Genomic DNA, 16,488 nt, shown 5'->3' on the forward strand with positions numbered 1-16,488 from the left:
GCTTGCCCAGAGCAAAGTCAAGTTGCCAAAATAGTCAAGATTAATTCTGGTGACCTTCAAAATCTGTCCATCAATGCAAAAGGCAGGGCAAGTCAGAGACTTATCTCTGGTTACGTATGATAAAATTTTGGCTCAAGGAAGATAATTTCCACTACAATTTTCAGCCTGAAGAAAGGGATTTTCTTTTCTTCTTATTTTTTTCTTTTTGGGTCACATCCAGCAATGCTCAGGGGTCACTCCTGGCTCTGCACTCAGGAATCACCCCTGGCCGTGCTCAGGGGACCATATGGGATGCTGGGAATGGAGCCCGGGTCGGCCGCATGCAAGGCAAATGCCCTACCCGATGTGCTATCACTCCAGCCCCGGGATTTTCTTTTCTTTTCCTGACATTTTTCCTCTTTTAAACTACAGGACTATAGCAGAAACTGAGAGTTTTTTCAGTGCTTTGCAAGAAGCCTGTTGCAGTAATTTCCAATAAAAGATATAGAGACAAATTACAAGACAGAAAAAGTGAACAAAAAATGTAGATCCCAAGGAACTGTTTCTTACAATATTGGTCATAGTTTTTAATGAAAATAAAAGATCAAGTGTATCTACCATCTCCTTCAGAAAAAAATAAACACTAACAAGAAATAGCTTCTGCCAAGAGAATGATTTATCTCTATTACTTATTTACCTCTGATGACAGTTACCAGGCAATCCGAAGACTGTTATCATCGCCTTATTTCTTAGAACTATAGTTCAAAACTCAGTGCACTGTTTTGTGAAATGTTGTCTTGTGTTATCCCCGAGGTTGTGATATTTTTTTTTCTGTTCTCACTGTGACAGGGGAAACGGGAGCCAGACGACAAGAACTTTGTGTGCCAATATATGAAGTCTCATGTTCATCCTGTGCGAGTACTAAAGAGATTGATTTACTGAGAGATTCTAACAGGAATGCACTTTGTGTGTTTCAGTTTTGGGGTGACACCAGCAGTAATAAGGGAGGATCTCCCCAGCTCTATGCTCTGCCTTTGCTCCTGGCACTGTTCCACGAATCACATAATACCAGATATCAAATAGAACCCAGTCCTACTGCTGCTATACATGCGCATAGCCAGTTGAGCTGTAACTCTGGCTAGGGAAGTACTTCTTAAAGGCAATATTCTGATACATGTATGAAAGTGAACTGAAGTTATGAGGAAGAAAGCTAGATAATAATCCTGGTTGAAAAGGATGAGAAACAGTTACAATGATAGAGGCAGACCTAGTACTAAACAAATAGTACAAATGATAGAGGCAGACCTAGTACTAAACAAAGTTTCAAAATAAGTGCCCCATATCTAGTTATGATTAAAAAGGAAAAGAGAACAAAGATGAAGGATTGAGAAAAAGACATGATGGGAGGAGGAAAAAAGAGAAAGAAGGTAAAAAAAGAGAAAGAAGTGTGTTTGAGAAGTATGAGGGAGCGGGGAGAATGTGAGGAGGGAGAATGTGAGGAGGGAGAAAGTGTTGAAAAGAAGAAAATAGCAGGAAACTAAAATTGTTCAAACCTATTAAAATGATCCCAGGTATTGAAAGGACACAGGCCATTTGTAATCTTTAAAAATCACATTCTACAGCAGCAGTTCTCAACTGAAAGGCACATTAGAATCATCTGCACAATCTAAATAATCTTGATGCCACAACTGTATCCAAACCAATTAAATCAGAACCTCTAGGGGTGGACCCGAGACCTCAGTACTTTTGTAATTCTCTTCAACGATTCTAATGTGCAGCCAGGGCTGAAAATCAGAGCTCTGTGGACTGTCTGCCTCTGGAATCAATCTCTGCTTAATAATTGGTTGCCATGGAAATATATCCACCAGCTGGATGTGGGTTGTCCACCCTCCAGGTTACTTTCAAAACTAAAAATAACTGAGACTCTTCAATCATTGCATAATACAATCATTTTATCATCCACAGTGAATGCAACAGTATTGTACTGAAGCCCACTTTTCCTCTATAAATATCCACTCAGGGATGCTCAGTGAGCTCTTCAGCTGTGCTCTAGAATGGGCTATACATTTAGCAGCACCAGAAAAAGTTACTTGTCAGTTGCTTCTCATTCTTCTCATTTGCTGAATAGCCATTCCTTCAAGCCCTTATTTATTAAAGACTCAGCAATGCTACTGTGGGTGGAATATGCACAATAGATTTTAATTTTACAATTAAAAATCACATGCTTAATTGAAACAAACAATTTTTCAGTTTGCATATTGCCTCTGCTACTCATTAGCTTTTGTGACCTTGGGCAAAACATTCTTGGAAGTTCACTTCCTTATGTATACAACAATACTTCAGTCAGAATCCTGTTTTGTACATAGAATGAGACAAGATGTTTTATTTTGCAATTTTTAGTTTCTATGTAATATAGCATCCATAATTAGTGAAAATACAATAGATATTATTTCCATTGACATTCTACTACATCGAATTTTTTGTTTGTTTGTTTGTTTGTTTTGGGAGGGGTGCACATCTGGCTCAGGGTGTATTTCTGACTCTTGCTCCACACCACTCCTGATGCAACTCAGAGGACAATAAGGGTGATGGAGATTGAGTCCAGGTCAGCAGCATATAAGAAAAACACCTTATTCCCTCTACTATCTCTCCAGCCCTAGATTTTGAGATTAAAGTTACAGTGCCTTTTCTTCATTCTACACAGTTTCTACTCATCAAAATTTAATGTAGCAATCCCAGTCTAATAATAATTTGGGTTGTCAAAATCTATGATGACATGTGAAATATTTTTAGGGGTTAAAAAAAGTAATTTTGAATCTGAAATATGCTGGAGAGTAGGTATCCTGATAAGAAGATCAAAGCCCACAAAAATATATAATTTGCTGTATTAGCTAAATAATAGCCTATGCATATATATCTTCTCTATTCTACAGAATAATTATATATTCTAACTAACTTGGGGAGTGAAATGGCTGGAATCTTGTGAGGAAAACAAACACATCATAAAATCACTATCATGCTAAACACCTCCTACACATCCTACACAGGATCTCTGCTACTGATTAACCGCACGTTAGAGTAGTTACAGATGCTCTGTACCTAAAAAGCAAATTGAAAAGACAGGGAGAGAAAAAAAGAGCAAAACAATTCATTTTCAATCTAATTAAAGTCATTATAAATAGCCTCCTGGTGCTTAACCTTTTTTTCCCTCCAAAATCCCCATCTTTATACTAAATGCTCAGATCTAAAGCTTCATTGAGGCTTTTCTTAATTGCCTTCCCATCACTAATGGGATTCACTTCATTATTACCTCTGCCAAAAGCTGCCTCCAACTTTCAGCCCCCATGCTGAGCCATTTACATGCCTATTTATAATGTACACTTTCGTTGAATGTTGAAGTCACACCATTTCAGTGTTTAGGAAGCTAAATTTTATTGTGGTCTCTCTAGTTGAGAATATATTTTCTTCCATGTCTAAAAACTCTCAGAACTCCTTCCTGCTCTTCACTTTTATCTTTCCTTTTTCCATTTCTAACTTCCTTCACTAATCCCTTCCTCACCACCATTCCATCTTCTCTTACCTTAATGTTTTCCAAGCCCAGACTTAACACACAGAACCATCTCTCCATTTCTGTTATCTATGAGTTCATAGAACAGTGACATCAAATCCAGAGTTTACTTAACACAAAGATCCCTGAACTAGATTTATGTTACCGGTTTAGAGATGAGAACATTGATGATCAAAATAGAAAATGTTAAGATAAAGAATAAGACTAACATAGTATTTGAACCCACTCCTTAACCTTGGGAAAGAGCTCAATAAGACCATAGAAATTCTGGGTATGTCTATGGTTTTCTTGTGTGCTGTCCCAAGGTTAAGGAGTGAGTTGAATACTACCTTGGGCACATTTTTTATCTAGAGAACAAGGTACTAGGAAACTCTAGGACTGAATCCCTGCTGTTTTCTCACAAATCACCTAGCAACCTCAGGCAAGCACTGCATCTTTGGCTACATTCCCTTCTCTGACATGACACATTTTCTCACTAATTCAGTGAGAAAACAGAAGGAGTCCAATCCGAGAGGCACAGTACCTTGTTCTTTATACCCTTTTACCAAATCCTCTCAAATGGCACATTAAATAATTGTGACATAAAGTGAATGATTTATCAGAAAGAATACATGAAGGGATATATTGTTATGAGGAAGAGAATGGACAATGTTCCTTGGGAATGTGTAAATTTCTGTTGGTTTGTAGATTTGGTTTGTAGATAAGCTTTTGCTATTTATAGTCTAATACATACTATTTTCTCCATGAAGAGGCAGGACCTTTGGTGTGTGTGAAAAAAGAGGCAGTGCCATGGGAGTTTGACAAACCATGAAAATATTTTTGATACATTGGAGACATGTCAGATGAGTCATAATCCCTTGTCACTCAAAGCTTGACTAGCTGTATCTCTGTGTATTCTTGTATGTAATCCTGGATGCTAGATAGAGAAACATCAAGAGTTAAATGCATAGACATCATCTCTGCCTTCAAAGAGTTAATAATTAAACAAGGGAAACAACACAATTACTAAAATATTGAAGAAGATACAGTTTACTGCCACAAAGAAAAGATACAAAGAAAGTTAAACTATAGCTCAACTCCAGGAACAAAAGTTATGAAGACATCAGAAGTACTGGTTATACAAATATTTATTTAATAAAGTATAAAATATGCTATCTCCTGGAAGTAAGGGAGCATAAAGAAAATTCACTGGCTCTTACTTCCTTAATAAAGTATATATTTAAAATGGAAAATAGAGAATAAGTCAGAGTTAGGTAGAAATGATGGTTATTCTCTTTGGCTTCCACTTTTGTACTGACTTTCTATCCTCAAAGTACAGCACCAATATTCCTTTGCTCTCTGAATTGTGATTTGGTGAATGGGAAATGCTAACAGAAAATAATTGCAATGGGATAATTGACTATTGTTCTGTTTCTGCTACTTCACTTCTCAATCTGTTGTTTCTCCATGAACAAGTGTTCTGCCAACTCATCTTCTGGATTCTAGGTTCTGGTTCACAGTTACTCCACACTATTTGGCTGGAAAAGGGAAAATAACACTCCAGGATAAATGTTTTGAGTGTATCACTAATCCTTTCCTCACCTCTTTTTCTACTTTCCTTTAACCAACTCATGATCCTGTAAGTAGTTTCTACATTAAAATGTCTACATATGAACAATAAGGAGCAAATTCTGTCTTCTAATGTTAAGTAGACTGGCATACTAATTGAAAGAAAAGGATGAGGTGGGTTGGCAAGAGGGCTAGTGTTCAAGAACTATGCATTTTTAAGCACAGATGTGGAGTATGATGTTGGAGCAGAAAGAGGCATATGAAAGGGGAGTCCAGGCATTAAAGGTTTTGCATATTGGTAATTAAGGAGTTTCTACACAAAGACTTAGAAAATGCTATAATAATCAACATTATAAATATTTAAAATATGCACATTTTATAATTTTAGTTATGCTACACCTTAGGAAACATAATTACATAAGAAAAATGATAATATGAGTATCTTAGAAATTTTGCAACATAAGGGATTTTTCTCTTCCCTAGTGAACTTCCAGAAATGTATCATATGAATTTATGAATTTAAGGATACACTAAGTAAGAGTAACTATTCTGAATATCTAATTATTTGGAATTATCTTGAGACTATTGACTACAATGTAGTCTCTCTCAGAATCTAGTTCTGAGAAATCAGAGAAATTTTACTCTCCACACCAGATTACCTAAAGAACTTTAGACAGATATTTGGCAGAAGAAAATATGAGAGGGACAGTTTCCATGCAAAGCTTGGTTCTGGGAAAAATAGAGCTAGTTCTAATAAGATGAAGTGTTTAACATCCTCACAAACTGGGTTTTCAGGGAATAAACCATGTATTAAAAAAAAACATACAGTGAAATAAAGTGTTAATATATTCGTTTAAAGAAAACTCATACATAAGATCTGATAATAAATAACATGGCAAGACCAGAGAGGTGGTATGAGATGAGAAGAGAGGTATTGGTTCAGGAGAAGAGTGGTGATCCCAAGGCCAGATGATGTTTCAAGCAATAGACATTGCCAGTTACCAACTCATTGATAGCACTCAAAAGAACCATGATACTAAATACCACAATTTGAAAAGATGAATGTTAATTACCATTGCTTCCTTGATTAAAAGATGTCACATTGCTCTTTTGTTTAGGGAAAACATAGGTATCTTGAGATTAATGTGCACACTGAATCCTGTTATTCTTTTGTGTCTCAATAGCTGCTATTAGCTTTGAGAGTAACAAAGAACTTGAATTAAGGGACTATAGTTTGCTTAACCTATACCTAGCCTTTTACACATGACATATCTTTTAATTTCCACAACAACTCCATGAGGTAAATCATGCTAGTATTTTTATTTGATAGATGGTAGACCTGAGAATAGTGAGTACATAGTGTTAGCTGAAGATTACAGAAGCTGCAGAGCTGAGATTCCAACCCTGGATCATTGACTCTAAAATCTCTATTTTTTAAAATTACTGTTAGATACTGACTGGGGTGGATTAGGGACTTTTAACAATTGTGAGATATTTAGCTTCAGGTAAGAAATGAATTAAAATCATCTTTTTATTCTTGTTGTGGCTGTGTGTAGCTAGGGACATGCCTGGAAAATTTTACAGACTGCTCCTGGCTCAGACTTGGAGGTTGTTCCTGGTGGTTCCCCAGCACTATATGCCTCTAGCATGCAAAATACGTGCTCAGACTGGATCAATAGTAGACAAACTTGCTTGCATGCAGCAGACCTGTGTTTGATGCCTGGCAGTACAAATGGTCTCCTAAGTCTGCCAAGAGTGTTTCCTGAGCACAGAGCAAGGGGCAACATCTGAATACTGTCAGGTGTGATTCCAAAACAACAGCAACAACAAAAATGTGTTCGGCTCTTTAAATTCCTTCTCTTTGTCAAAAGTCTAACTTTTAATCATCCTATGAAATTTTCATTTTATAAATAATCATTCTGTAAAACTCTACAATAAAACTTACTCTGAAATAGTATAAATATAAATAAAAATAAAACAATAGTTCTATTAAACCAATTTATAAAGTCATTCACAAAATCAGGTGAGTTTATGGGCTGATTTATGCTGGCTTGATATTATCTGAGAAAAATGACTATATTCTGATCTTACACATTACTCTTCATGAGTCTGTTTAATGTGAATCTTTCTTGAGAGAAGGAATCACCTTCACAGACCATGAATTCAAGTGGGTGGCTTCTAGAACTTCTCTCCCCATAACCATAGTTTAGGGCATATCCTTTGAGCTCTGTATTTTTAACTGAGTTTTAGTCTGGACAATAGGAAGGACAGTGTATCCATTAGTAAGGATAAACTTCTGAATCAAACTATTTTGAAGCTGGCTAAGAAATGTGAACAAAATAGGATTTGCTTTGTGTTTAAAAACAAAAAAGACATTTTCTTTTTATTTTTGCTTTTTGGGTCACACCCAGCAATGCACAGGGGTTACTCCTGGATCATGCACTCAGGAATTAGTCCTGGTGGTGCTGGGGAGACCATACAGGATGCTGGGGATCAAACCTAGGTCAGCCGCATGCAAGGCAAACGCCCTACCCACTGTGCTATCATTCCGGCCCTGACATTTTATTTTTAAAGGGAAAAATCTGGATTGCAGATCCCCAAACTGTGGGCTTGTTTTTAAGAGGAAGTGAAAATAGTTAAATAGTGGCAGAACTTTAGGGGCTTGGGGGCTATATGTGGTACTAGGGATCAAACTCATGCTGGATATAGAAAAGGCAAGTACCCTACTCACTGTACTGTGTTTCCGAACTCATGTTGTAGCAAAGAGTAAAAGACAATTGACAAGAGCAGCTTGTTGGGAGCTAAGCCCACTGTCCATGATCTGTGTGTGCTCCTATTCCGTTATGTCGATTCTGCCTTCATACCAGCTCTAGGAAGAGGATGGAGGCAGGCACTAATGAGACAATGGGAAAGTTCTCTGCATGAAGATGACGAGTACATGGTTCTTCCTCTACTGCCAGGTGGATCAACCCTTAAGCATTAGTGTGATGTACTCCAGAGAATCACTGGTATGACCCAAAAACAAACTAAAGGAAAAAGGAAAAGAAAGTGGACAATGGACATTGAAGCTTGTGTCAGATAGGTATGCCTCAATAGTATTCCTGTGGTAATAAAACATTTCAGGAGTTTTCACAATCACAAAATCCCGTTAATCACTGATTTCTCGGGCGGGCTCAGTAACCTCTCATTTCGTCCTTTCCCTGAGATCTTAGAAGTCTCTCTCCACTCAGCCCTCCCAATGATGTCACACTGGGGGCTCTTTCAGGGTCAGGGGAATGAGAACCAGCTTGTCACTGGATTTAGCATATGAATACACCATGGGAAGCTTGCAAGGCTATCCCATGGGGGCAGGAAACTCTCAGAAGATTGCCAGTTTCTCCCAGAGGGAGAAGTAGGCTACAAGATACCGCATGGCCACACGCTTCTGGGAGCTCGCTTTTAAGTCTCTGGATTTTGGCTGTTGATGGGATTGCACACACCTGGGTTCCTCTGCCAGTACCTATATGCATGAGGTCTGTCTGAACGTGTGGAGAGGGGCCTCAAGCATGGCTGTAGCTAAGTTCTGGTGGTCTTTGGCTGCCAGGAGCTCTGCTCAGGGTGGGGAGGGAAGCTGGAGCCCATCCCCTCCGAGGGGCCCCAGGGAAGACAGGCAAGCATGCGGGCAAGAGACTCTCCGCATCACTCTCTTCTGAGAGCTTGCTTTTAAGTCTCTCTCTGGATGTTGGCTGTTGATGGGATTACACACATCCTGGGTTCCTCTGCCAGTACCTTCATGCATGAGGCCTGTCCGAACGTGTGGAGAGGGGCTTCGAGCATGGCTCTAGCTAGATTTCGGTGGTCTTCGGCTGCCAGGAGCTCTGCTTGGGGTAAAACTCCTGTAATCCCAGGAAAAATTCAATAGAAAAATTGAAGAAGTTGTGCTGCATAAGAAGAACATTGAACCAACAGTTCTATGAAGGCTCATGACTTACGTATGTTGAGTCTAAGTCTAGCTGTATTGTCAAATTTCTCTGTAAATTTGAATATGTTTCTTCAGCTTCCTGTTCTGAAAACCTCACTGTTAAAGTTAGATAAATAAAACTTACTCGTGTGAGTTAATTTGAGTGATATATGATTGTAAAAATAAAACAAAACAAAATACCAATAGTGTTAAGACATGTATCACTAACATATGTAACTTCCTTTTAAATCCTTTTTTTTCTTTTACATTCGCGTGTCCTGGATTCATGGCCCGTATTATTTTTTTTTTAATTCTTTTATTAATTCACCATGTGGAAAGTTACAAAGCGTTCAGGTTAAAGTCTCAGTTATACAATGGTCAAACACCCATCCCTTCACTAGTGCACATATTCCACCACCAAGAATCACGATATACCTCCCCCCTTCCCCCCACCACCCCAGCCCCCCACCCCGCATGTGTAACTGGTAAATTTCACTTTACTTTCACTTTACTTTGATTACATTCAATATTTAAACAAAAAAAATTCACTATTATTGATTTGGAGTTTCTCCCCCCTAAAGTCGATCTGCTGAAAAGAAAGCATTTGGTAATTTGTTTTCCATTGCTGAGAATGAAGGGATATGAGGTCAGGAGGCCGCACTAGCAGCAGCATAGTTTTGGATTTCTGTATTTTAGTATTTTAGTAACTAAGTCCAGAGAAATGTCTGCCAGGAATCGCAACATTGTAAGCTTGTACCTCTCAGCTACTTTATATTCCACATATGAGTGTGATCTTTCTATGTCTGTCTCTTTCTTTCTGACTCATTTCACTCAGCATGATACTTTCCATGTTGATCCACTTATATGCAAATTTCATGACTTCATGTTTTCTGACAGCTACATAGTATTCCATTGTGTAAATATACCAGAGTTTCTTTAGCCAATCATCTGTTTTCGGCACTCTGTTTTTTTCCATATTGTGGCTATTGTAAACAGAGCGGCAATGAACATGGAAATACAGATGTCATCTCTACTATACCTTTTTGCCAATCCGGGATATATTTCCAGGAGTGGTATTGCTGGGTCAAATGGGAGCCTTCCCTCTGAGAACAGGGACGAGACAAGGATGCCCGCTCTTTCCACTTCTGTTCAATATAGTACTGGAAGTACTTGCAATAGCGATTAGGCAAGAAAAAGATATTAAGGGCATTCAGGTAGGAAAGGAAGAAATCAAGCTCTCACTATTCGCAGATGATATGATACTATACCTAGAGAACCCTAAAACCTCTACCAAGAAACTCCTAGAAACAATAGAGTTGTATAGTAAAGTTGCAGGCTATAGAATCAATACCCAAAAGTCCATGGCTTTCCTATATGCAAATAATGAGAGAGAAGAAAGTGATCTGAGAAAAGCAATCCCATTCACAATTGCGCCTCAAAAAATCAAATACCTTGGAATCAGCTTAACAAAGGAGGTAAAGGACTTGTATAATGAAAACTATAAAACACTACTTCAGGAAATAAAAGAGGACACGAGGAAATGGAAAGACATCCCCTGCTCATGGATTGGAAGAATTAATATTGTCAAAATGGCAATTCTCCCCAAAGCATTGTACAAATTCAATGCGATCCCTATAGGGATACCCTTGACATTCTTCAAAGAAACGGAGCAAGCGCTCCTGAAATTCATATGGAACAATAAGCCCCCACGAATAGCTAAAGCAATCCTTGGGAAAAAGAAAATGGGAGGAATCAACCTCCCCAACTTCCAACTCTACTACAAAGCGGTAGTCATTAAAACAGCATGGTATTGGAAAAAAGGCAGAGCTGCAGACCAATGGAATAGGGTTGAATACTCTGACATACACCCGCAAATATATGATCATCTAATTTTTGATAAGGGAGCAAGAAATGTGAAGTGGAGCAAGGAAAGCATGTTTAACAAATTGTGCTGGCAAAACTGGACAGCTACATGCAAAAAAATAGGCTTAGACCTCCATCTATCACCATGTACAAAAATCAGATCAAAATGGATTAAAGACCTCAACATCAGACCAGAATCCCTAAGGTCCATTGAAGATAAGGTCGGCAAAACCCTCCACGACATTGAAGCCAAAGGTATCTTCAAAGCTGACATGCCACTGGCCAAGCAAGTGAAAACAAAGATAAATAAATGGGACTATCTCAAACTAAGAAGCTTCTGCAACTCAAAAGAAACAGTGACCAAAATACAAAGACAATCTACAGAATGGGAAAGGATATTTATGCAGTACCCATCCGATAATGGGTTGATAACAAGGATATAAAATGCACTGGTTGAACTCCACAAGAAGAAAACTGCCAACCCAATCAAAAAATGGGGTGATGAAATGAACAGAAACTTTTCCAAAGAAGAAATCTGAATGGCTGAGAGGCACATGAGAAAATGTTCAACATCACTAATTATTAGGGAGATGCAGATCAAAAAAACAATGAGATATCATCTCACACCACAGAGACTGGCCCACATCCCAAAAAACAAAAGCAACCGGTGTTGGCATGGATGTGGGGAGAAAGGGACTCTCCTTCACTGCTGGTGGGAATGCCGACTGGTTCAGCCCTTTTGGAAAACAATATGGACGATTCTCAAAAAGTTAGAAATTGAGCTCCCTTTTAAATTCTTCTCAAGTCATTCTCATTTCTTACATGAGAAAATCAATGTTAAGGAAGAGAATACCATCGGATTGAATTTTGGTTAAGCGTGCTCGTAAAGCACATAGAAGTAGGAATATGTTCTTTGTACCTACGTCTTAAGATGATGCTTAAGTTACTTCTCTAAGCCTTGATGATGTAATGGCTATAAAGAGGATAAGAAAGTCATCCTTCCCAAATCCCAGGAATGCAGTTACCTTATGCTCCACTGAGAAGAAAAAATGTCCAAGCTTAATTAAGACCCCCACATACATTCAGGATGCCAAAAGTTTTTGCCCATATGTAAGAAAAGAAATTTCAGCAGTGTTTTGTCCAAATCTTGATTGTGGGAATTTTTCTGAAGAACCGGAACCACAGCATTCAGGTCGCTTGCCTCTGGGTTTAGACTACAGCAAGGCCCCTGCCCTGATCTCTCCCTAACACCAACACACACACAACCACACACACACACACACACACACACACACGCACGCACGCATGCACACACATGCACAAATATCACAAAAGCAAAACATTTCTTGCCTAGCATATCTAAAGCCAACTTTGTGATAATAGTGAACATAAAGTTTTTTCCCTGAAAAAACTTTAATGGCAATTCCCAGAGACTTTAAGACATGATCAGAATGATTCCAAATTTTAAAATGTTAAAATATAAAAAAATAAGCATCTTTAAATTATGATCTATTGTAGACATGTAGAACCTCTTTCATATGATGAGCTTATGAAATAATGTTATACAAACTGAGACTTAAACCTGAAAGCTTTGTAACTTTCCACATGGTAATTCAATAAAAGAATAAAATTTTAAAAAATCAAAAAAGAAATAATGTTATACAGACACATATATGTTTATGTTGTTTAGTGTGATCTTATGTGAGTCAATAGGAATATGAGATCTAAAGGTCCTTTACTATTGCATTAATACTTCATTTTAAGATAATCTGTATGTCTTAATATATTCATGGTTTACTTCTATCAGTTTTTAATTTCAAATTAAGGCTTTTTTTTTTTTTTTTTTGCTTTTTGGGTCACACCCGGCGATGCACAGGGGTCACTCCTGGCTCATGCACTCAGGAATCAACCCTGGCGGTGCTCAGGGGACCATATGGGATGCTGGGATTCGAACCCGGGTCGGCCGCATGCAAGGCAAACGCCCTACCCACTGTGCTATCACTCCAGCCCCAAATTAAGGCATTTTGGACTGTACTCGACATATTCCACAATCACTTGATATCCTATTCTTCTTACCAGTTAGGAAAACTGAGTTTCTTTGAAATTCTTCTCTATCACTTTTAGTTCATTCTAACCACCTGGTAATGTCAATTAGCAACTTAAAACATAGAGACCTATTAGTATCCCACACTGTCTGACTCTGAATTTTAGTGGTGATCCAAACAGGGAGTGGGGAGAATCTCAGAAGTAGACATTTTTTCATAGCTGAATTTGGATAATAAGGATGATAATCAGTTCACAACCTTTTATCTCGATTCTACAATGTGAGATTTCATGAGGGATTAATCCAGTACAGACCATAAAAGGATAATCTCTATTTCTCTTACCCATTATTAACTAGGGAAGGACAAAAGGGCTCTTTTGGCAGAAGGTGGTACAGGGGTGGGGGTCGGCAGAAAGACAGTAGAGTGTGGAGGAAGCATAGCAAATCAGCAAATCTGAAAAAAAAAAAAAGTACAGCCCAACCTTTCAGCACACCAGCACCTCTTTATGATGCTATCTGCTTTCCAATTCCCTAGTCCCAGTGGGCTGGCAGCACAGAGCAGCATGTGAAAGCAAGATTAGAGTTTCAGAAGGAAGCCACATCCCAAAGGGCTAATCTCAAAATCTTTCAACCAATCAGGTGCAGCAAAATAAGTAAGAGTTCTTCTGAAAGCAAGAGCCCTGGGCCAGGAGGGTAATGAGCAAGCATAATGGCTAGAACTTTATATGCATCCATTTATTTCTCTAGATTATAAAAGTTCCCTTTATTATGCCAAGCTCAGAGGAATGAGAAAATTTCCATCTTTCTTTTCTGTCAGAGATTGAAGTAATTCAGATCTGATGAGGAAGCAAAACCTTTCTTAATCTTGAAGTGATGAGTCTATATTCCATTTCTTCCTTTCTGAATTGATCTTTTTAAGACTTGTCAATATTTGGACACAAGTTCCATTCAAGCCACTGTAGATAGTATGGCCCTCAAGGAAACCTACAGCCTAGTAAAGCTCTACATTTCTCTTCCCAGAATGCCAACAAAATTCTGTCAATGATGCCGGTGAAAAGGATTATGAGACTTTTTTAAATATAATATATACTTATTAAAATATTTAGCATAAATCCCAAGTAACTATTATGTTAATTTTACCATAAGTTTACTGGCAAATTCTAAATGCTTTGTTAGCACACAAAAGTTATTTCCTTAATAAGTTCATCACTATTGTTGTTCATGGGGAAAACATTGTATATTCTTTTGGTTTTATTTCTTTGTGGGTTTTTTTTGCAGGGGGAGAGACTGGGGGAGTCCCAAGCAGTGTTCCACACCCAGCCATGCTCATGGTTTACTCATATCTATTATGCTCAGGGATCACTCCTGGCAGTGATTGGGGGATTATATGTGGTGCAGGAAATCAATAAGAGCCTTATATGCTATAGTATTTCCTGGTTGGTTACACTATGTGTTGAATAAAAAAAGAAGAACCTCAACATACTTTCACATAAGAGCCCTGTTCTTCTAGCTGTTACCTATGGAACTATGGGAGGACTTGCTAGATTCTCTGATAAGAGAATTCTCAGCTGGGAAAAAGAAAAACTACAAGGAAAGGGACCAGAACATATACTGAACACACAAAAGTTGTACTTCCAAATCTTTAATATAAAATGCTTCTCTCTTCCACCTTATTCAAAATGAAACAAGATTTATTAGAGGCAAGAACACTAAGGAAATTCATAATGAGGAGGTAAACCAAGGAAGGCTGAGTCCAGCTTCTTAGTGTCTCCCAGATTTGAAAACATAGAAGGATTAGAGGTGACAAACGATCAAGGTAGAGGGTCATGAATGTTTTGCATGGCAATATCACAAACCTAAAGCCTATTATAATCATAACTATAAAATTAAAATAACCGCTTGCTCACGGAATATGGGATATCTACTAAAGACATTCCCAGTACTCTCCTCAATAGCCACTTTATCTTCCTGCTTGCTTGTAAGCCCCTAATTCGGTTTAGGGGATAATAAGTCTAGTTTACCATAGTAAATCCCAGCTTCCTTTGTACCTTTTTTGGTGGAAATGGGGCCTTCAGAGGTGGCATTATGTGAGGTGGAGCTGTAATCACTCAGGGATTCAGACATGCAAAGCAAGTGCTCTATCACATGGCCACGTCCCAGATACTGCGTCACAATTATTAATAATGAAACGTGAATGGAAGTCACTCCATGAAGCTTGGAGAAAAGTTTTCAAACTCACAAAGGCCAGCTGGCATTCATCCTTGGCTCTTTAATATTCTCTTTTATCTGAATATTAAAGGCAATAATGGAGACTGAATAACCACATGGCATCCCAGTGAATCTTGGAGTCAGCATACCAGCCCTATGACAGCTCTTAGAGCAGGAGAAAATTAAAATTGCCACCAGCCAAACCCTCAGTATTTGAACTTCTGTTACATAGCATAAGTGAATATTGTGGATAATATAATATTTGATGAAATTATTAAAAAGTTCTTATCATGAAGGGTCATGAATGTTTTTATTCCAATATCACAAGCTTAAAATCTATTATAACCATAACTATAAAATTAAAATAAGGTGTCAGACCTTCACTACATTTTACTCCCCTTTCTACATCTTCCCAAGATAAGGATATACATAAAGACTCCGGTTACCTATTTCTTTTAAGGCAATGTTCTGCAACTATATTGATATTGAACAGATTATGGTATGAAAGGCAAAGATGGGGAAATAGAGGCCATAGAATCCAGAGAGAGATCATGGTAGATATTTTAGAAAGGAGGAAACAAATTTTGAAAGGGTATGGAACATATCTTGGTTGATCTAACTCTAAAGGAATCATGATCAAAGATTTCATCCTAGAGCTGTCTCATTCTGATGGGTGGATGCTAATTTTACAGTGCTCTCAAGCCAACTCATAAGCATTGTACCAGAAGAGGCATGTTTATAACTTGAATTTTGTATATTTTAAGATTTGTTGTATTATCATTTTCTTTTCCAAGAAATATGAGGGAAAGAGAAGATTTTTTCTTCTTGATGTTATTACATTTCTTAAAGTTTCCAGATCTGAAGATTTAGAATAGATATAGATAAAAATATAGAGACATATCTATATCTATAGACATATCAATATATATGTATCTATATATATATTGGTTTATATATATCTAGATATATATTTAACCCAAGCTCTGGTTCTTCCTATTTGTGCAGACAGGAAGTTCAACAGATGTTGTTCCTACTTTAATCTTTATCTAGACATTATATTACAGCTTGGATTCAAGGAATTTTCCAGAGGTCAGATGCAAAACCATCTCTCTCTCCCCCTCTCTCTCTCTCTCTGACCTTAAGTAAATTGTTCAACCTCTCTGTGCTTAATTTCATGTGCGTGTAAATTAATATAATGCCAGATTCATAAAGCTGACCTAAGTGTGAAATGCGTGTTTATAATAAGTATACATATTTTAATATAGCTTCTTAATCTGACACAGAGCTCCTAAAAATATTTGCATTTTCTAAGAGAGCAATAAATGTGTCTTTTTCCAT

Source organism: Sorex araneus, chromosome X (assembly GCF_027595985.1).
Source record: "Sorex araneus isolate mSorAra2 chromosome X, mSorAra2.pri, whole genome shotgun sequence".
NCBI lineage: Eukaryota > Metazoa > Chordata > Mammalia > Eulipotyphla > Soricidae > Sorex > Sorex araneus.